Source organism: Myotis yumanensis, unplaced genomic scaffold, assembly GCF_028538775.1.
Source record: "Myotis yumanensis isolate MYYU_CA2020_CCGP unplaced genomic scaffold, mMyoYum1.0.hap1 SCAF_13, whole genome shotgun sequence".
NCBI lineage: Eukaryota > Metazoa > Chordata > Mammalia > Chiroptera > Vespertilionidae > Myotis > Myotis yumanensis.
Genome location: NW_027223764.1, coordinates 20,337,529 through 20,358,438, shown reverse-complemented (window position 1 = coordinate 20,358,438; position 20,910 = coordinate 20,337,529). Strand labels below are relative to the sequence as shown.

At 52.4% G+C, this 20,910-nt stretch overlaps 1 long non-coding RNA gene across 1 annotated transcript; it reads left to right on the top strand.

The window, feature by feature from the left end:
* The first annotated feature begins 27 nt into the window (after positions 1–27).
* LOC139021837 (uncharacterized) lies at positions 28–20,574 on the top strand. The gene is made up of 3 exons (XR_011473560.1): positions 28–204; positions 19,910–20,091; positions 20,190–20,574. It is a non-coding gene; the product is annotated as an uncharacterized lncRNA (long non-coding RNA).
* Positions 20,575–20,910: the final 336 nt, after the last annotated feature.

Here is a 20,910-nt window from a genome sequence, read left to right as displayed (position 1 = left end):
CGGGAGACCGGCCAGGGTGGCCAGGTGCCAGCCCGCATAGGTTGTGTCGTGGCCCCACCGGCCTGGGAAATCCCTGGGTCGAGAAGTTGCGGGGGTCGGAGGGGAACTGTTTTCTTTGGAGGAAACTGGAGCTGCTGCAGGACCGAAGGCTGGTGGGAGGATCTGAGTCTCTCGGAGGACTGTGCTCATCTGCCAGGAGTGCGAGTGCGTAAGTCCCTGTCTGAGGGGCAGTTTCCTCTGCCAAATCGGGTGATAGACCTAACCCCAGAGCTGACCCGGGGATTACATTCAGTGCGTCCGGGTCAGCGTGCTCCTTCCCATGGAAGTGCCTCCTAGTCAGTCCTGGGGTGCTTGGTGATTTAGGGGCGCGGGCAGGGCGCTCGGTTCAGATGGTCCACATGGTGTGGTGCGGGTGGGCTCTCTTTGGAGTAACAGCAGTCCTCTCCGTTGATTGGTCTCTCAGAGTTTATTGACTACTGCGTGGGCGTCACGGAGGCCTCTGTTCTGCCCATTGTACAGTTGAGAACACTGAGTCCCAAGAGACACGACTTGCTCCCCAAGTCACCAGGAGAACTTAAATCCTCCCCTGCAATCCCGTACAGAGTGGAAGGAGGCAGTCCTGGCCCCTTGACAGGCTCGTGAGGGAGGGTTGTGTGGAGGGTGGGATGGGGGAAGGCTGTGGAATAAAACAAAAGTAGAAAAGGCTGAAAGCGCAGAGTCCCATCAGCTTAGCTGAGCACCCAGATGCCAGTCCCTTTCCTCCAAATTCTCTTCCACAGTCCGGGTCCCTCCCAGTGCCTCAGTACCCCCATCTGTAAAATGGGGCAGAGTGCTCACCTCCCAGCTTCCTCCCTAGGCTCAGATCAGTACAGTCTGACTCCCCCTCCTCCCCCCACCTTGCCCGAGTGTCTTCCAAAGGCTCATTCATTCAGCAAACCTTTATTGATTTTCTCCTACGTGCTAGACAGGGTGCTGGAGTGCTAGACACTGCAGGGGGGTGGAGGGTGGAGGGGCCTTCCCAGTCTGGTGCTGGAGGCAGATGTGTAAACAAACGCTACCACAGGCAGAGAGTGATAAGAGCTAGGGTGGCAAAGTGGACCTTTTTGATCCCTGGGTGACACACTGACTTAGCTGCCAGAGAGCTGCCATCCACCCCTGGCCAACCGTGTCCCAGATGTCCCCCCAGTGCCCCTGCCCTGCCCCAGCTGGGCCCAGAGCATTCCCTGGGATGAATCAACAGGAAAGAATGCTCCAGCCGGGGGTCAGTAGCAGCAGCAGCAGCCCCGCCCCGCCCCCATGGACAATGAGGCAGCTGTGGGCTGTGGTGCCAGGTATGCCTTGGCTGCCTCCCCAAGCCTAGCCACCTCTCATGCCCGGCCAGGAACAACACGGAGGGCTCAGAAACGTGGTGGGCCCCGCCTGTTGCCAATCACCAGCTTGGCCTGGCCGCCAAGAGCTAAAAATACCCTGGAAGCCAGGGCTGGCCCAGGCCAGAGCCCAGGGAACGAGTGGATGTTGCCCGGAAGTCTTTTAACTGCAAACTTCAGGGCAGAGGCTGAGGCGGGGGAGCAGTGAGCCCCCTCCTTGAGAAGTGAGGGGCTCCGGTCCTAGGCCCAGACCCGTGACTTACTAGTGGTGGGATTGTCTCAGCTGAGTGGCCATCTTCTCATCCTTAAATGCTATTGCTGTGAGGGTCAAATGGGACAATTCCGTTCATCTCAATAAGCTTTGAGTGATGGAGACTGCCTGCTTGCTCCTTCGTGCTTGGCTGTGCTCAGGGCCTCAGCAGCATCCAGACCCTCCACTGCACTCCTTACACACAGGCCCGTGTCCACCTTGACTCTGGGAGCCCTTGAACTTCTTATTTCTAAACCTAGATTCTCTCACAGTGCTTGGCCCATATCAAGTGCATGGGCCTGCTTTGTGCTGGCCCTTACGCCAGAGCTGGAGAGATGAAGACAAGCCAGATGTGATCCCTGTCCTCGAGGTTTGCAGCACAGTGGGGGAGGCAGACCCCCCAAGCAGCCAACAGACAAGGCATGTGGTTATAACGGCTAGCAGGGTGGAGCAGTGGTTCTATGTATTATTTCGTTTAGTGCACTTAAAATCACTATGGACAATTCTTTCATTACCCTGCTTTTACAGATGATGAAACTGGGGCACAGAGAGGTTAAGTGGTTTTTCCAAAGTCACACAGCTGTTATCGGCAGAGAGTAGCAAGTAGTAAACTGCAATGGAAGCACAGGGCTGTGAGAGTCCGGAGGAGGGAAGACTGAGGATTGAAGTCTTCATAGAAGTAACTTGAAAATGAATATGCTTCACTAGGCAGAGAGGTGGGAGAGTGGGGTGGTAATGAATAGCGCTCTGGAAGCCATGGGGCACTGTGTAGTATCAGGAGTTTATCCCAGCTTCCCTCACCCCTCACCCAGGGCCCCAGGGTTAAAGCATTACCCTCTGCCCGCCCCGCCCCACCCGGGTGAGTTGCTGAGAGGTTGAGCAGTAGCTAATATGCATCTCTTTCCCATGGGTGTTCCTCACCCCTACCCAAATCAGGGCCTGTGCTCTCCTCCCAAGTGGGAAGAGCAGAATCTCCCGCTGGGCAGCTGTGACCCAGGATGTTGTCAGAGGCCCCCGGGAACCCAGTGCCATGTCTGCGGGGCAGGACTTCCCCCTCGGCACATTCAGGACTCATCCAACCCCACCTGCTATGCGACTCGTGGGGAGGGAATTACACAGCTCTGTGATCGGGAACTGGAGTTCCACTGCCGACTGTCTGAACTGCGTGGCCTCAGCAAGTCATTTTGCCCAAGGTACGGCCTCCTGCACCCATTTGCGTTGCCTTCGCACCCCTGCCCCTCTGACATCCAAGGTCCAAGCTGCTCTCTTCTCCTCTCTGCACCTTGGCTGTCCCTGTCAATTCCTCACAGAGTGATCTTCCCACCGTGTGGCCATGCCCTCGTTCAAGAATAATCAATGGCTCACTGTTGCCCACAGATACGGAGACTCCACGGTTGCTCCTCCTGTTCCCTCTCCTCCTTCCCTCTTTTGACTTCCTTTTCCATGTTCTGCCGATCCTTCAGGTCTCACTCAGGTTCCAACTCCTCTGTGAATTCGTTCATGAAACTGCATGAATGCTCCCAAAGTGTAAGGTGCAGGAAGATCCACCTGGTGGGAGAGATGACTCAGCAGTGATGGTAGCTGAGGGGGTTTGAGAATCTCATGGGTCGGGGAGTGAGGGGTGGACCGAGCAAGGCTGGAGGGGCCGGCCAAGGGGCTGGTTGCTGGGAGAGAGGAGAGATGGGCTGGCTGTAGAAGGAGAGGACGTGGAGAGGAAGAACGGAGCTGGTTAAATAGAAATGTATGGAGTTTTGCTTTGTGATATGTGATGTCACCCTCCTGCGTTCCTCTGAAAGCTTCAGAAAAACCTCCGTCTCTCAGTGACGTGTGCAGTTGGATAGGCTCAGCCCAACATTTGCAGGGCCTGGGTCTGGGTCAGAGGATACCTCATGGCCTGTGTCTAAGTGTCCAAGAGTTAAGATTCAAACTAACTCGCTGTCAAATCCAACGTGGTCTCTCCCCTGCTGTGACAAATGCCCTTCGGAGAGACTTGGAAGTGCAGGTTTGAATCCAGAGCGGTCCACTCCTCAGAGTCCTGTGCAGGACAGGTTATTACACCGAGTGTCTACCCTGGCCCTTGATCTTCCCACCTCCACAGCAAGGGGCCTTCTGCTGTGGCAGGAACACGCACACACCAGGCTCTGTCCAGACCTTCCAGTGGCTGCCCTTTGCCACCTCGCTCCTGGCGCACAGCCCGAGGCAGCGTCTGCACTCCGGAGAAAGGCTGGACGCAGGCTCGGCGTCTTGGGCAGAGCTGCTGGAGCACAGGTTTGGAAACGAGCTGGGGTTCCAGCGGGCGCGTCCCCTTGGCCCTGCGAATTCCGTGCTCTGTGGGGAGAGACACGATTGAACAAGGGCCACAGGGGTGCCCTCTAAAGCAGCGGTTGCCAACCTTTCGAACCTCACGGACCACCAGTGGTCCGCGGACCGCCGATTGGCAACCGCTGCTCTAAAGCATGGAGGACCAGGGCAGGGACCCCCTTGCCTAGGCCTAAGGACAGCGGTGGGGGTAGTAGACAGGAGGTGCAACAAGAAGGTAGGGGTATAGCCTCGAGGTGGTCCCTGGTGGGGAGTGTGGGGTGTCCAGTCACTCAAGTTATGTTTAGAGAGCTGTGGGCCATTCAGCCCCAGAGCCAGGCGGGAACTCCACCTTCCCTTGGGGGGAGTGTGGGGGGAGGCTGCTGAAGCTTTCTGAGGAGGGTGGGTTTGATTAGAGCTGGGCTGTAAGACCCTTAGTCTTCCTTGGTGTTGTCTTGAGCTGGTATTTAAGTCTTCACAGGTTCATATCTTTCATTGGGGTGCACAGGGGGGATCTTAATAACTTGTAAGCTACTAAAGGGCAGAGAATCTGACTTCGATTCCCCCAACCCCACCTCTGCCCTGGGATCCCCAGCAGAAAGGCCCTAAGTTCCCGCAGAGGCCTGTGTGTTCCTGTTTGATTTGATACCAGCAGCTTAATGCTCATCTCTGCCCCACAGCCTTCTCCCCCACCTCCACCCCCACTGGGAGATACAGGCTCTCACCTCGTTACTGGGCTTCTCATCTTGAAGTCCTTGCCTGAGGAAGGTCTTTGTCATCATCTACTCCCTGTCTCTTAACCCCGCCCCACACCCTGCTCTCTGGGTCTCTCCCTGCTTATTTACCTCAGCCACGCCCCCCTCTCTAAAGTTCTCCCCAATTCTTCTCCAGTTCCCTTGAGAACATCTCCCTTTTCTATTCTCCCTCTGCCCCCCAGTTCCACCTCAAACCCCCCAATTTCCCCATCTCAGCAGCTAAACATAGGTACTGGACGCGCTTCTGACCGGGTAAATTAAAGTCATCAGTTCTGGGGGAAATGAAATGGAATGAAGACTCCACGCCACAGCCCGAAGCCCCCAAGGTCCCTTCAGAAACTCACACAAGTCCGCGCTGACCTTCTCACCCGCCAGTAATTGAACCTCTTTTTCCTCAAGCAACACCAGACAAGCTAAATTAAAAAACATTTCTTATTCCACACTGTTTCCCTGGATCTTTGAAAGTGACCCATACAGTAGCTGCATTGCTCCTCCCAGTTTCTCTGGGCGGATGAGGTCAATAGGCCTTAGTGGGCTCCCTGGGAACCTCGCAGACTACACACCTTCTCCCCCAGCCCAGGGCCTCGCTTCTTCTGAGCCCCTTCAGGAGAATTGTTGACTATTTGGGGACAGAACCAAACTGGAGGCCAAAGTGTTAGTAGCCACTCCTTAGCCCTGGATTTAACATTTGTGAGTCACTTCTGGAATTAATTGAGGCTGTGGGGGGGGGGGGGGGGGGGTGGCGGCGGGGAGGGGGGCAGAGAGGTACATGCAATCTAAACAGAGTTTTGTATTCTCTTGCATCTGAGTCTGTTGATCTACAGCTTTGCAAACATTTTAAAGGCTCTTTACGTGAGAAACTGATTTTATTTCCTCAGCTGGAATAGAAGATCATTCAAGGCGGGGACTGACAGACTCCAAAGGGTTAATTTTCCTGTTACCAGCTAAAGTTCAGCTGCCAGGAACCAGGAGGGGGCAGCAAGGAGCTGTCTGGGTGGGGAATTGCCTTGACCTGGCCTGCCAGGGGGAGAGGGTAGGACCTGCCAGGAGAGAGGTAAAGGGAAATCCATAGATAAAGCAGGAGCGGAGCCAAGACCATGGCCAGAGAGCTGGAGGCAAGATGGGGGATCCATTGGCACCAAAGGCCAAACCAGGAGGAGGATGGGTGGTATAGGGGAGAGAGACAAGTCCCACCAGAAGGCAGGGCTAATCGGATGGGCCTGTTCAGACAACACCAGACAGGGCAAGAGGCAGCCTGGCAGTCTCACACTCTAGCCCAGCGGTTCTCCGACTGGTCTCAGACCAGCAGCATCAGTATTGCCTGGGAACCTGTTGGAAATGCCAATTATCAGGCCCCGCCGCAGACCCACTCAATCAGAACCTCCGGGATGGGGCCCAGCATCTGTGTTTCAATAAGTCCTCCAGATACTTCTAACTCCTGCTACCGTTGGAGAACCATCTCTCTAGACCACACCTTTGGGAAGTGTTTGCATTGACCGAGTCCAGATGCCTTCTTCCATAGAGTCCTGGTCCTGCCTGGTGGGGTCAGCCCTCACAGGGACCCTCTTGCATTAAGAGGGGTCTCCTCCACATGTGAAGGGCCTAGTCTTTGGGGATCACAGTCTTCTATATCCCAGTTACTCCCAAATGGATTTGCAATCCCTTCATGGTGGGGTGGGAGGGCCATGCCTTCTGCCCTACATTAACTCCTCCAAGACCTCATGTCCCCGAGGAGTCTATCACAGGGGTGGTAATGGGGGCAGTCCTCATTATTGTCCTCAGGGGGCCCTACCTGTGCTGGGCCAGGAGTGGGAGGTCAGGCAAACATTTAGACTCTGGCAGGATCTTCCTCCATGATAGGAATTTCGTCATGTACTCAATGCCACAAAAAGTCATACCATTGTGACCATCAGACTGAAATCTGAGATCTTCTGAGAGACCAGTTGGCCACCAGGTTTTATTAATGTTCCCTAGCTCTGGGCAGAAGGGACCTGGAGCCTGTGCCAACTGCCCTCTCCTTCGCCAGTAGCTGGTCCTGGCTTTCATAATTCATAGTGGATTCCGAGTTGCAGGAATAGTTCTTAGTCCTGGACCATTCTGGATACACCAGTGGCCACAGAAGAGTTAAATAACTACAAGGTTGTTGATTTGTTCACAAAGGAAACTGCCCAGAAAGGACAAGAGAAGCCCAATTTCTTAGCCATTAAGTGAAATGACTTTTTTTAGGACAGCTTGACCTTTAACATGTTGACCGAATTGTCCAGAAAAAAATGTAGATACTTACATGACATCTTCTTTTAGCATCTAGTGCTAGTAAACAAGGTGAAAGAGAAGGAATTCCACCAAGATAGTGGCAGAAACTTAACATCTTAGGGGGAATAATCTCTCCTCATTACCAATTAATGAGCATACACTTCTGCCCACCAACACATTTTGGATGATTTCACTGTGGTGAGGTGGTGTGATGGGAACTTGGTGTACTGCCTTATGCCTTTGGCAATGATTTGTAAACCAGAGCTAATAGGTGAATGTGTTTCATTCAAGTTGGGGTGTTATGTTGTACTCAGTAGTGGGCCTGGATCCATCCTATTTGTACAGAGAACACTTGGCTAGGCATGGTAGAAACACAAAGAGGGGAAGCCCAGTTCCTGTCCTCAGTGTAAGTCACATAAGTCATCAATTATATTTATATCATTATATGAATGACATCAGCCAGTGAAATCTGTTTGTATAGATGAGATCATTTGTTTACTTATTTGTCCAACATGTTTATGAGCATCTATTATTTATGTAGCCACTTTGGGAAATCTAGAAAAGTAAACATCAACCACGTTTCCCAGGCTCTAGGGTACTACCGGGTCACACTCATGGTGAAGGCCATATTTTCCAGGCTCTTGTCTCTACTGTTCAGGCAGCACTTCCAGCATCAACACCAACCCCTGATCATTCTCACTCAATTTGCATCTGGTTTTCAGGGGGTGGTCAATATGTCCTCATAAACCAGAATGTAAGCTATGGTTACACTGAAGCATGTTCCATACTCTTCCACCCCAGCTTCGCACGCTCCCCTCCCTCACCACTGACGTCCATTCCTGAGATGCTTCTTGAAAATTTTATCAAGTATGTGTGGTTAATGCTCACTGCTTCCAGGCCTCCAAAGACATGAATGATGACTACCAGATCTTCTGTTATAGTCCCACAATTCCCAGAGGCTTTGTTCATTCCTTTTTTTTTAAGTCTATTTTCTCTATATTGTTCAGATTAGGTAATATCTATTTTTGAATTCACGGGTTCTTTCCTCTCTCCTCTTCCCTCCTGTTCTAGAGCTCATCCACTGAGACCTAAACTTTTGGCTATTGTATTTTTCTGGTCTAAATTTTCCTTTTGGCTCTCCTTTATATCTTCTTTTTCCCCCCTGAGACTTCCTAGTCTTTGCTAAGGCTTTTTATTTTTCCATTTGTTTCCATTGTGTTTGTATTTGTCTGTTGAAGCATTTTTATGATGGCTGCTTTAAAATCTTTGCTAGATAATTCTAACATCGCTGTCATGGTTGTTGTTGGTATCTCTTGATGGTCTTCTTCATTCAGTTTTAGAACTCCCTGGTTCTCTGCACGATGAGTGATTCTTTTATTGAAACTTGGACATTTTGGGTATTATATTGTGGCTCTATGGATCTTGTTTAAATCTTTTGTTAAACTGGCTTTTTCTGGCAGTGCTTCAGCAGGGGACAAGCGGGGTACCACCTATTAGTGCTTGGTCAGGTGTAAGTCCAGGTTCCCCATCCAGTTTCCCTTGACACCTGAGAGGAGAGCTCCTCATTATAGCTGCGGGCGGGGGGGGGGGTGGGGGGGGTGGGGTAGGAGGGGTGGGGGGGTGGGGTGGGGGGGGATGAGAAGCTTCCATGACTCCTCTCTGGCGGAGAGGGGGGGTGTCTTGTAGCTGCTTCTCACATGGCCTGCTCTGACATCAAAAGTGGGGTGACCTTTTTATCACTGGGTGGTGGTGAACATCCTGACTTTCCCCTAGGCCTCCTCTGATACCATCCCAATGGGGAGGGGAAGAGGTTCCTCCTTTGTGTTGGATAGGAATGGAGACTCAGGCTCCATTGACACTGTGGGAGGGGTTGGGCTGAGGATGGAAGAGGCTGATTACCACTCGGTGGGAGGCAAGTCCCAGCTCCCTACTCAACCTTTCCTGATACCACCCTGCATGGTGTGGGAATGAGGTATCTTGTTACAGTCTGACAAGGTTGGAAATCCAGGCTTTCCACTAGGCTTTTGCTGGTGTGTGTGTTTGTGTGTGTGTGTGTGTGTTTATGTTCTTTAGGTTCAGGGTATGGTGCCACCGTTTTGTTTTGTTTTTTTCTGTGGCATTTGCTGGACTAGAGCAGTTATTGTCTAAAGTTTCCTGTCTTGATAGTTTTCCTGGTCCTTTGGCTAGAGAGAGAGAAAGAAGGCTTTTGGGGTCTGTGCCTATTGGCACTGCCAGGTTGCTGGTTTCCTCAGCAAAAACCCTCGGCTATATGAGGCAAAAAGAAAATTCAGGGACTTCACCATCATGTTGTTCCTTGGGTCCCTAGCTGGGCTGCCTTCTTCTCCCCACCTTTCAGAGTCTTCTTGTGTTTATTTCACATACAAGGCCCAAGGTTGGTGTTGTACTTACACTCTCACTTAGTGCAATAGGGAAATATGCTCCTCTTTCATCTTCCCAGAAGCAGCAGTCCCTCTCCCTTCCTCTCTTAGTTTCTGAAGAATTTGTGTAGAATTGGTGTTATATCTTCCTTAAATGTTTGGTTACATGTGAGCCTCGGGTTGTCTTTGTTGGAAGATTTTTAACTGTGAATGTCTTTAAGATATCGAGGACTATTTGGGTTACCTACTTCTCACTGAATGTGTTTGGCAGTTGTGATTTTCAAGAAATTTAGTCTATTTAATCTTTGTTGTCAAATTTATAGGCATCATTTTTTAAATATTCCCTAAGATGTTTTATTTTTAACATCTTAGGATCTGTGGCGATATCCTTTTTTCATTCCTGATATTGGTAGTTGGTGTCCTCTCTCTTTTTCTCTCGGTCAGTCAGACCCTGAGGAGGACAAGCATTACCCATGAGGCATCTCCCTCAACTGCGGACTCTGAGTGTTACCCATTCATTAGCCTGGGTTTCTCAATGGGGTGGGGGCTCTCTTCTCTAGTAAGGGGTATGGGGTACTCCTGCCAGCCCAGAGGATTCGGGTGACTCTGAGGGTTCGTGGTTCTAACACACATGCCCCTGTACATCCCATCCTAGATCTCAGGGTCCATCCCTTCCTCATCAGGGTCCTCCCTTTAGCATAGGAAACCTGTTGAAACTATGCATCCATAGCCTTTGCAGTTTGGCCACCCTTCTGATGAGCTCCTGTGCCCCACCTTCCGCAGTCTGCCATATGGCCGCAGGCTGGAGGGCCTCTTTAAATGCTGCCAGGGAGGCCTCTGGCTTCCACAGCAGCTCTGAGTTGCTGTTGTTGACTTAGTTGACTGAGCCTATTGTTCTCTTTCTTGGAGATTTCTAGGACAATATTTAAAAAGTCATCCAGCCCTAACCGGTTTGGCTCAGTGGATAAAGCATCGGCCTGCGGACTCAAGGGTCCCAGGTTCGATTCCGGCCAAGGGCATGTACCTTGGTTGCAGGCACATCCCCAGTGAGGGGTGTGCAGGAGGCAGCTGATCGATGTTTCTCTCTCATTGTTGTTTCTAACTCTCTGACCCTCTCTGAAAAAAAAAAAAAAATCAATAAAATATAAAAAAAGTCATCCAATTCCGTAATCTTTATTATTATCCCCGCCCCCACACATTCAAGTGCTGGGGTTACTGCGTGGGCCGATGTTTTCCTTTCCATCCGTGTGCTATCCCAGTACACCACCGGCAAGAGCCTCGCAATCTGTGAGCCACAGCCGAAGGTTTTCACTGCCCCGCTTACTCCACCAGTGCTGCCCTGTTGCTGTGTGAACTGAGAAGTGGTCCAGTTCTGGAAAACCATTTTAAGGGTGTGCTTTCTAGGACCACTTTTAGTACCAATGGAATTAGCACTGTTCCTGGGACAGGGACCAGGATGCACATCGTTTACATGGGAGGTAATCCCAGAGAACAGAAGTAAAGGGCCAAGAAGAATGCCCTAACCAGTTTGGCTAAGTGGATAGAGCGTCGGCCTGCAGACTCAAGGGTCCCAGGTTTGATTCTGGTCAAGGGCATATACCTTGGTTGCGGGCACATCCCCAGTAGGGAGTGTGCAGGAGGCGGCTGATTGATGTTTCTAACTCTCTATCCCTCTCCCTTCATCTCTGTGAAAAATCAATAAAATATATTTAAAAAAAAGAATGCTACAGGCAAGGGAAAAGAGCCAAGTGGAGATGGATTATTAAGCTGGTTACCACAGCTGGAAATTGGGGCTCTTCCTATTGGGACCCTCCTTGGGGGGATGTACCTCAGAATTGCACCTCCAAGGGATCGGAGGCTGAGGCTTTTATTTACCAACTCTTTCTCCAGTTGTGTCCTCTATTGTGGAGGTTGCCTTGGGGGCATTAACCACCCCAGGAGAATATGAACTGATGCATGAGAAACATCTGCTCCACTGCCCTGCAGTGAGTGTGGGAACTTGGAGACCCATAGTCTTTGCCCTGCGGTATATTTTGATCTTGTGGCATGCCCCGGATCACTGTGCCAAGGTTTCCCCTAACTCTGCTGGCCTCCTAGTCAACCGGCCTTCCTCCAGTGCTGGCTCTGCTTCATGCGATGCAGCCTACGTTCTGGGGTGCTGATGTCCTGCCTCGCTCTGATGGAGGGTGCAGGTGAGCAGGGATAGGCAGAGGCTGGATTCCGGTCCCAGATACCAGCTGTAGTGAGCTCCCGGAATTTATTGAAGTGACCTTATTAAAAGGGTCTTTGCAGATGCAGTTAAGTTAAAAATCTAGAGATGAAATCATCCTGGGTGTAGGACAGGCCCTAAATGCAATGGCTGATGTCTTTATACCAGAAAAGACAGGGAGATTTGAGACCTGCACACGCAGGGGAGAAGGCCAGGTAAAAATGAAATAGGGGATTGGAGCTATGCTGCCACAAGTCAAGGAACTCCTGGGGCCACCAGGAACTGGAGGAGGCATGGAAGGATTCTCCCCTGGAGCGTGCAGAGGGAGCACAGGCCTACTGACACCTTGATTTTGGACCCCTGGCCTCTAGACAGTGAGAGAGTAAATTTCTGTTGTGTTAAGCCACCTCATTTGTAGTAATTGGTTATGGCAGCTGCAGGGAGCCAGCACATCAGCCAAGGACTGAGCGATGGAGCAGCTGCCCCATTTCTGCGTCTTCTCAGGTTGCTGGGAAGTGGCCCCTCTGCAGTCTGCTGGCCTCATAGACCTCATCCCTATACGGCTGAACTTGGCCATATCTGAGGTCTTGGCACCCACACAACCTGGTCTTGACCTGCAGGTGTCTGCTCAGGCTGGCCCTGGTCGTCCGGGCCCTGTGCTAACAGGAAACATGGGATACCGCCTCTCCTCTGCCGTTCCTCGGAGCTTTCTTAGCAGGGAATTTGAGTGACATGGGTCAGTTAGTTTGTGTTGCTGGGGGAAAAAATAGACACCAACTTTGGCTACTTTAAGCAAACACGGAATTTATTGGAAGGATACAGGAAAAGCCTGGGCTAATAAAAGGCACCTAACCACTCTGGGGACCTGGGGATTCGCCGGGACTGACGGGCGTTGGTTCAGGTTGCTGCCAGGGGAATGGCCGCAGGTCATCTCGCTCAAGTTTAAATTCAACCAGAGAAGGTCTGCTTGGGGCAGATGATGTTCTGTGCCAGACAGTACATGGCAGGGGGCGGGGGGGGGGGGGGGCGCACTTTGACGGCCCTACTGAGACATCACAGAATAAGGGGGGTTAGTTCCTCAGAGGGAAAGTGGAAGGACGCCGGCAGACAGAAGCCCTAGCTGCCCAGGAAGGGGCAAGAGCCTCACCTGTCCCTCTTCATGCCCTCACTCCCCACCCCGGCCTCTACTTCCTCCTGCCCAGTTTCTCAGAAGGAGAAGCCACAGATTGGTTTTATGACGCAATGGTTCTCAACCTTCCTAATGCCGCGACCCTTTAATACAGTTCCTCATGTTGTGGTGACCCCCAACCATAAAATTATTTTCGTTGCTACTTCATAACTGTAATTTTGCTACTGTTATGAATCGTAATGTAAATATCTGATATGCAGGATGTATTTTCATTATTCACGACCCACAGGTTGAGAACCGCTGCAAGTTTAGCGGTGAGTGATAATTGGTCTGTGATGGGTCTATTTAAGCGCTTCACTTAATCAATTACAATCCCCTGTGCTGTCTCCAGGTATTGATTGCAGAGTCCCGAGTTCTGGAAATCTTAAGCCTGCTCCGGGGACGCTACCACCGACTCTGATTCTCCTGGGCATGTGGACACCCTGTGCTGAAGCCGATCTTTCCATGTGGTTGCTTGAGACACTTTTTCATCTTAATTGTTTCTGGAGACAGGACAGAACAGCAGCTCCTTCCATTGCTAATCTGAATCTAAGTGGGAAGGAGCGGCCTAGTTAATGGGGCGTACGGCTGTTCCCAGGTGGGAAGGATGGGGTGATTGCTCCAGATGCCCTCTTAGAGAAGACAGGGGTACAGCCTAGAGATTGGCTGTGAACTTGTGAGGATGACATTTGAGGAGAGGTGACCCTGGGCAGACCACACCACCCCCTCCTCCCATAATCATCTTGGCAGGCAGATAACAGGGGCTCAGGACTGGCCTGGGACCCCAATGAGCAGAAGCGCCTTGAGACACGGAGGGTCTTGGCGGTGTGGAAAGGGAGCAGGGGCAGGTCGAGGCAAGAGGCAGGTTGCAGTGGTTTTCAACCTGGCGGCACATTAAAAAACGACGCAGGTCTCGGTCCTACCCCAGGCGGTTGTGGTCATAATGGGATGGTTCTGGGCATGTGTATTTTTTGTCTCCCGGCGACATCTTATTGCGCAGTGAGGGTTGAGAACCACTGAGTTAGAGCAGGATCCTTGGCCTGCGGTCCATGGTGGAGTTCGTAGGGATCTGTGATGTCCCCTGAAAGTGTACACAAACTGTCCCTGCTTTTCTAGGGACACAAACCCATTGCTTTCATCAGGCTCTCAACGTGGCCTGTGACCCTCCATGAACCATTGAGATAGAAGTCATAAGGGGGCCTGAGCCAGGGCAGAGGAGGAGGGATTCTCGGGGCACTCCTGCCACAGCCCCACAAAACTTACTCAGCAGCCAGGGGCCTGGCCACCAGCCCTGCTGGGTAACTTCCCCTTCGGCTTGATGAAACCAGCTGCAAAAAGAGGACAAGATTTGCAGGTGGATGTGAAGTCACCGAGGATTCGAGGATTCGCTGGGCTCCTCTCACCTAAAATTAGGGAGCGGGAGCAAATTCCAAACCCCACAGGGCAGTGGCTCTCTAAGGGTGGCCCCGGCAGCAGCCTCAATGCCGGGCCGCTGGGAATTTTCTAGAATTGCCAGCTGTCAGGCCCACCAGACCTTCTGAATCGGAAACTCTGGTGGGGCCCAGCCTCTGTGTCCCAACAGCCCCACCATGACTCTCCTGCCCCGTGAAGCCGAGCTCTGCTTCTGCGGGAAGTGAGCACACAGGCCCCCCTCCCCCATTTGCTGATGGGTTGTTCTCTGTCCTGAGCACCTGGGTGAGGCCAATCCAGCCAGTTGAAGGGGTTGAGGGCAGGCAGTCCCGCAGCTGAGAAAGCTCAGCAAAGGCTCAGAGCTGCAATGCTCCAGATGCTTGCAGCTGGGAGGGAGGAAGGGCGAGGCTGCCAGGGTCATTCGAAGACAGAGTCTGGGGAGGGGGCAGGTGTTCTATCCTGCCTCAGTCATGCGGAGACCTCTGTGTAGATATCCTAGCGGTCAGCTAGGAGGTGTGGTCTTGACTTAGGGAGAAGATGCAGGGCTGGAGGTGCAATCATCAGCAAGTAGTTTAATGTGTGGGGAAAGCGAAAGGGATGAAGGGAGCTGCATACAGAGCTGGGTCTTTCCCAACCTCTCACTGGTCACAGTGCGTCTGCGCTGGTGCAGCCCAGAATCAGGAGCACAGGGCCATCCCTGCCCTGGAGAAGACCTGCGCACAGGAGGGATTGTAATGCTACTTGGAGTGAAGAGTTTCAACAGAGGGACAGCTGAGTGTTTGGGAAGCACAAAGGACGGAGGGAAGGCTTGTACCAGGGGTGACCCCAGAGGGGTTCTCACGGGGTGTGAGCCCTGTGTGGCGTTGGAGGAGCAGGTAGTTATCCACAGGAATAAAAACTAGGGGGAACGCATCCCCAACAGCCTTCGGCGTGGGACTGCCCGTTGGAGCATAAGGTCAGTGGATGGGCCCAAAGCGGGGGGGTTACCCTGGAGAGGCAGGCCCAGTGTTGGATGGGAGGGGCACCAGCAGCCCCGCTGAGAGTTTCCGGGTCAGGAGGGGATGATACCTCACTTGGTGGCTGAGGAAGAGCAGTCTGGTAGCACAAATGGGAGACATGGGGTCGGGGGGGCTGGGAGGTTATCTCAGGGATGAAGTGATGCGCACCCTCAGTTCAGGTGGAGGCAAGTTGGCGAGAGGAGCTAATGTTCTGGCAAGTGGCCAGGTCATCGTTTAAAGGCTTTTCGTTGACGTGTGGAGGGTCAGCACAGCACAGCCTGTCTGCCAGGAGCGACCTTCCTTGCTGAGGCCTGGGAAGTGCCCATAGGGAGACTGTGAATGAACCCAAGAGGGAAAAAGTGGGTGGGGTGGTGGATTTAACCTTCCTCAGTGGGGGAGTGATGGAGAATCTGTGGCAGAATGCTGTTCTGAAGCAGGATGTGGGAGAGAAAAAGAATGAGGCAGATCTACACACACTAATGTGGTGTGGTTGCCTGGCATTTTGTGAAGTGAAAAAAAGCAAGTTCCATCCCAATGTATTAAAATGATGTCATTTACATAAACAATAAGAACCTCAAACTATATATGAGTGTGCAAACACGTTCTTTAAAAGGTTTAGAAAGAGGCACAGCCAATGATTGACGGGGACGACCTGCAGGGAGGGAGGGGTAGTTACAGAATGGGTGTGAGGGGCGCCTACACTCAGTTTTGTTGTAGAGTCGGGGGAACAGTGGTGGCCTGTGCTGCATGGCCAGGATGGGTGTGTGTGTGTGTGTGTGTGTGTGTGTGTGTGTGATGAGGATAACCCCCATTGCATGGATTCTCAAACCTCGTGTGCAGCAGAAGGGCCAAGGAGCTGGTTAAAAGGCAGGTTCCTAGGCCCATCCTGCCGTACTGAAGTGGGATGTCAGGGTGAGGCCCAGACTTCTGCATGCTAACCAGCTTCCCATGATTATGACACCAGTGGTTCCTTGAAGCACTTCTGTGGCAGCTCCATAAAACTGCCTTCCCTCCCTTAGCCCAGCAGACAGGTGCTCAGTTCCAGCCTTGGAGGGTAGCCGGGGCAGGGCGACTTCCCCCTCCGAGGGGAGATGGTGGGGGTAGGCGGGGAGTGCCATGTGGGGCAGCCCTCCTTCAAAGCGCAGCCTTCAGGGGAAGACACCATCCATAACCACCACCACCTGTCACTCAGCTCAGACTCCTGCTTGAACCTGATGTTGCCGTCTCCCCGGGACCTTCATTATTGAGGGGCCAAGCTAACCACTCAGGATTCCCTTGGCAGTCTTAAGGAGACCTAAGCTACCCAAATTATCCTTTCCAAATTAATGTTGAATTCAAAGCAAGTAGGGAAAACTGGCCATAATTAAATATTTAATTGGTGTCCATTACGGCTGGAGTATTGGTTTTAGCTCAAATGTATGACATGGTTGTATTTTTTTTTATAGCTGCACGTATATTGCATCTAGGCCATTGGTTCACTTTGTGTAATAAAGTTCAGTAAATCCATGCTCACTTTATAACCGGAGTGTCATGGTGGAGGCACAGTACTGCATTTATGATGCCGTTGGTGGGATCAGGGATAAATTTGCTGTTGAGTCACCACTGATAGACCTGTAACCATCAAATGCAATCTTGGGCCTCTGGGAAAATGTGGGCTGCTTTACAACGGTCCATTTTATTATGCAGTTTTTAGGTGCCTGTTGAGGCAACATGAAGTCTGTGTATTTTTGATGTGGGGGGTGGGGGGTGGGGGGTGGGGGGTGGAACAGCCCCTCTCCTAATGGGGCCAAGGCCAAGTCCAGAAGCAAACTCCTGTGACCCAAACGTGAGTTTGGAGATTCACTGTGGAACCCAGGGGGTTGTGGGTGATAGATGTACGCAGATCAGGGAGGAACACACAGGTTTCCTCTTGTCCTTTCGTTCAGCCTCCAGAAGCCCTTGACCTGGGCCTCTACTCGCTCAAGCATGACTTTGTCCCCCAGCGATGAAGAGCTCAAGAGTTTCTGGTCGTCTACAGTCAACAAAAGTGACACCGAGTCAGTTGGGGTTCGGTGGTGAAAACTGAGCCAGACTGGCCCTTCTTCCGGAATAGCCCTTGGTTCCAGTAAATCCGTTTTGCACAATTTTTACTTTCTACAATGGATTGCGTAGGCCCTGCTCTGTTTTACTGAACACAAGAGCTGAGAGTTTAGAGATCTGAAGTCCAACAGCCTTCTCTGACGTTTAAAAAGCAACAATAACAACCAAGAAACAAACAAAACTAATCATTCCCGACAGCTCGCTGTGTGCCAGGCCCACACTAAGGGTTGAAAGTGTTGCCTCATTTGACCCTCAGAACAGCCTCAGGAGGGGGACACTCTTACGACCCCGTTTACAGACAAGGAAAGGGGCGTCAGCCAGGTTGGTCACCCAGACGGAAAGTGGCTCAGCTTTGATCGAGGTCTCCCTGGTTCAAGTTCAAGCTCTCAACCTTTTGCTTTGGGAACTCATGGTTATTGAAAGGGGTGGGGTGGTGGAGGCTTTGATTCTAGAAATCCAAACCCAGGGAGGTGAGGCAAGGCAGGGCAAGGGGCAGTCCAGAGAGAAACAGACGCACCACAAATTTATTCGCCACTCTTGCCAGAATGGGTTTCTATCCTCTAGACCCGATCTGTTCCCTGGCCCCTAAGTCTGAGAACAGTTCCCAAACCACCAGAGACTTCTCCGTGGGGAAGCACAGGTCTTGCATGGCTACCACGCAGCTTTTCCTCAGCATTTCAGGAGCAGTTCTTTCCCCCAGCGTGGCCTGAAGGTCAGCCACATGCGGGACCTGAGCCTTTATGTCGTCCCGATGCTCATCACAGAGCCTGACCCCGTCGCAGTCGAAACACCCTTATCAAACCTGCAAGAAACAACCCCAATAAACCGAGGTTCAGAGAAGCCAAGAAGCCTGCCCAGAGGCACACAGTCGAGTCCAGGCTGAGACCCAGTTCTGCTGAGGCCCAGCTCAGTCTCTCCCCCTGTCTTGCTGCGTCCAGTTGAAGCCTCCACCTGAGGTGTTTTTGTCTCAAACACACCTGGTGCTGTGGGGAAAGCCCCAGATGGCTCTCAGTCACTCTGGCCCACCGTGTCATTCATCCTTGGACTTCCATTTTTATTTCAGGTCATTGAGTTCCCCTCTCCCTTTTTCCGCGTTGACCGGGGAGGTCAGAGAGACCAACTCCTGGAAAAGTCCCGTGGAATAGAATTAACCCGATTGGCCAGCCGATCCAGGAGCCCGGGCATGCAGACCTGGGTGACCCAAGGGCACAGGGAAGAGCTCCAGGAAAGTGACACCGAGGTGGACAATGCCCTGCAGCCCTGTCTGGGCTGGGACACATTTTTGAGGCTGGAGCTCTGTGGGTGACCTCCGGACCACAGGCCATATCAGGAGGCAGGAGGAGGAAAAGGTTGTTGGCTTTAACCAGTTGTGGTTCCAAGAGGGGGCTCTCTTGAGTGGCAGCTTGTGGCATGAGTGACTGGCCGGGCCTGGGCACCGAGCCGGGCGATCCCAGACGGGACTGGGGCTGCTGGCCTCAGCTGCCAGTACTTTTCCTCACTTACTCATCAGACTCAAAAACAACCCCACCCACTTGTGGTGAAGCTGCCCTGCATTTTTCACCTTTGGGCTATCATTCCAAGGAAGAAATATCAGCCTGGGAGGAAAGTTTTGGCCAAGTTCAAAGCGAAGGGCTTGGGGAATGGAAAGTCCTTTGAAACCTCACTTGGATGGTGACTGCCTGACCCAGATTTTCCCTTTTCAGAAGTATGCTCAGAGCTCAAAGGCCCAGGTGTCATGTAGATAGGGGCGTGACAGAGGCAGGGAAAAAAACAACCAAAGCCCAGCTGCAGCCTCGAGCCGAGAGACCTCCGCCTGAGCGTCAGGCCAGACTCCAGGGGCGGCCTGGCTGTGGGCACCTCCTGTGGGGCCCCCAGAGAGGCCTGCAGAGCGTGAGGCCCGAGCCCACCGCTTTGTCCCTGGCTGGGTCCTCCTCTCGGGCCAGCTTCTGCCTGGACATGAGGTGCCGCTCCCTTTTCCCCTGGGTGTCTTAGTTTCCCAGGCATGGACACCGAGACCCGGGGGTGACCCCGAAACGCTGCTGTGCGGGTGCGTGAGAGGATTACCACATGAGCTACTGCCGTGGGCACCTGGAGTTTAATTCTTCTGGGAAATAGCGTAAACGGGCAACTCAGACAGCCCACCTGGGAGCAAGGGAACTGGGGTACTTATACCCCATCGGCACTGGTGAGGGCTGCCAAGTCCATCATTCCTGTGCTCAGCCGGATCAGGCTGTGGGGCTGGCCGTGGGAGGTGGGGCCACCAGCTCTGAGGTGGTGAAGGCTGAGGGACAGTGGCCTGGCACAGTGTGGCTGCTCCACTGGCTCCATTTCAGCCCCTGCTCTATGCAGGTAGATGCCCCCCAGAATCGACACTCCTGCAAAGATGGAGCCAGTGAAATGGGCCAATGCAGTTTTACATGTGCCCCCCCTCCAACCTGTGATCCCCACACAGGCCAGACATCTCTAGGACGAGAAAAGAGCCCCCACCCTTTCTCCGTCCACCCAGTGAGTGGGTCTGAGCCAGCAAGGACAATGTCTGGCGGAGGAGGCTGTGCCTCCTGGGGGTGGGTTCTGGGAGCATTTCCTGGAGTGGGGGGTTGGTCTTCTCCCTCCACATCTGCATGGAGGGGTTAGTTCCTCACAGTTTGTCCCCCTTGCCTCGGGAAAGGAAAGAAGGAGAGAAAATGCTGAGACTGAAAGTGATGAGCCTGCAAGTCAACCTTTTCTTGGTTTCCTGTCGCCAGAGTGGGGCTGTTCAGCCCTGAATTACTGGGCACCAAACCCAGCTCTGGAGCCCTTGTATTTCCATGGGTCTCAACGCATCACCTCAAAGCAAACGTTAGCTTAGATTTTACACTGCACCCCTGGGCCTTCTTAATTCTCCCCCACCTGCCGGGGGCCTCATGGCTGCTGAACAGACTACCAGGTACGGTCTCTGTCTGACCAAATTCTTCTGTGAGGCTTTGTGGTACCGGCTGGGAGTCTGCAAACCATACACTTCCTTTGCCCGCTGGTCCCTCGTAGGTTCTGCCTTGGGGAGGCCGGAAGGAGACAAGAAGGCCAGAGGAGGCGGGAGCTGGGACTTGCTCCTCCCAGGTTTGCTCCTTGTTCTGTCAAGCTCACTCCAAGGATGGTTCTTCATTGTGGCAGCAGAAGTCAGTTCCAGTTTCTAGCTTTTCCTGAACACTTCTGGAAGCAGCATCATTGTGCACCGTGCCCACTCGACACCCACTGGGCAGCACCCCTCCTCAGAAGCGTCTCCACCTGCAGTCCATCCTCCAGCTCCTGGATTCTAACAACCCCAACTTCCCTTGTTCCTGCCCTCGGAGTGCCAGCTGCTTTGGCATTATTCACTCTGGTTTTTCAATGCGTTCCCCAACCCCTCCTCCATTTTTGTTTTACCCTTTCAGTCATCCAATGTCCATTTAACCAATTCTCTAGATTAAATTCTCTCTGTTAAAATAATTGCTGTGGTTTGTTTTCCCGACCAGACACTGACAGATACAGACCCCATGGCTGCCAAACAGTCTGCACGAGGAAGCTGTAATTCACCATCTGGTTTTCATCCATCAAAGGCAAGGGTGGCTGCCAGATTACCCAGTTACTACACTGCAGTGAGGCCATTCCAGCCCCAAGCGAAAAAACAAAACAAACCCGATACCTTGATTAGCCTGAGTGACCTGGTCATGACCAGAATCATGGTTTCCTGTCTTTAGAAGCAGTGGGACTTCTTTGCAGGATTCTG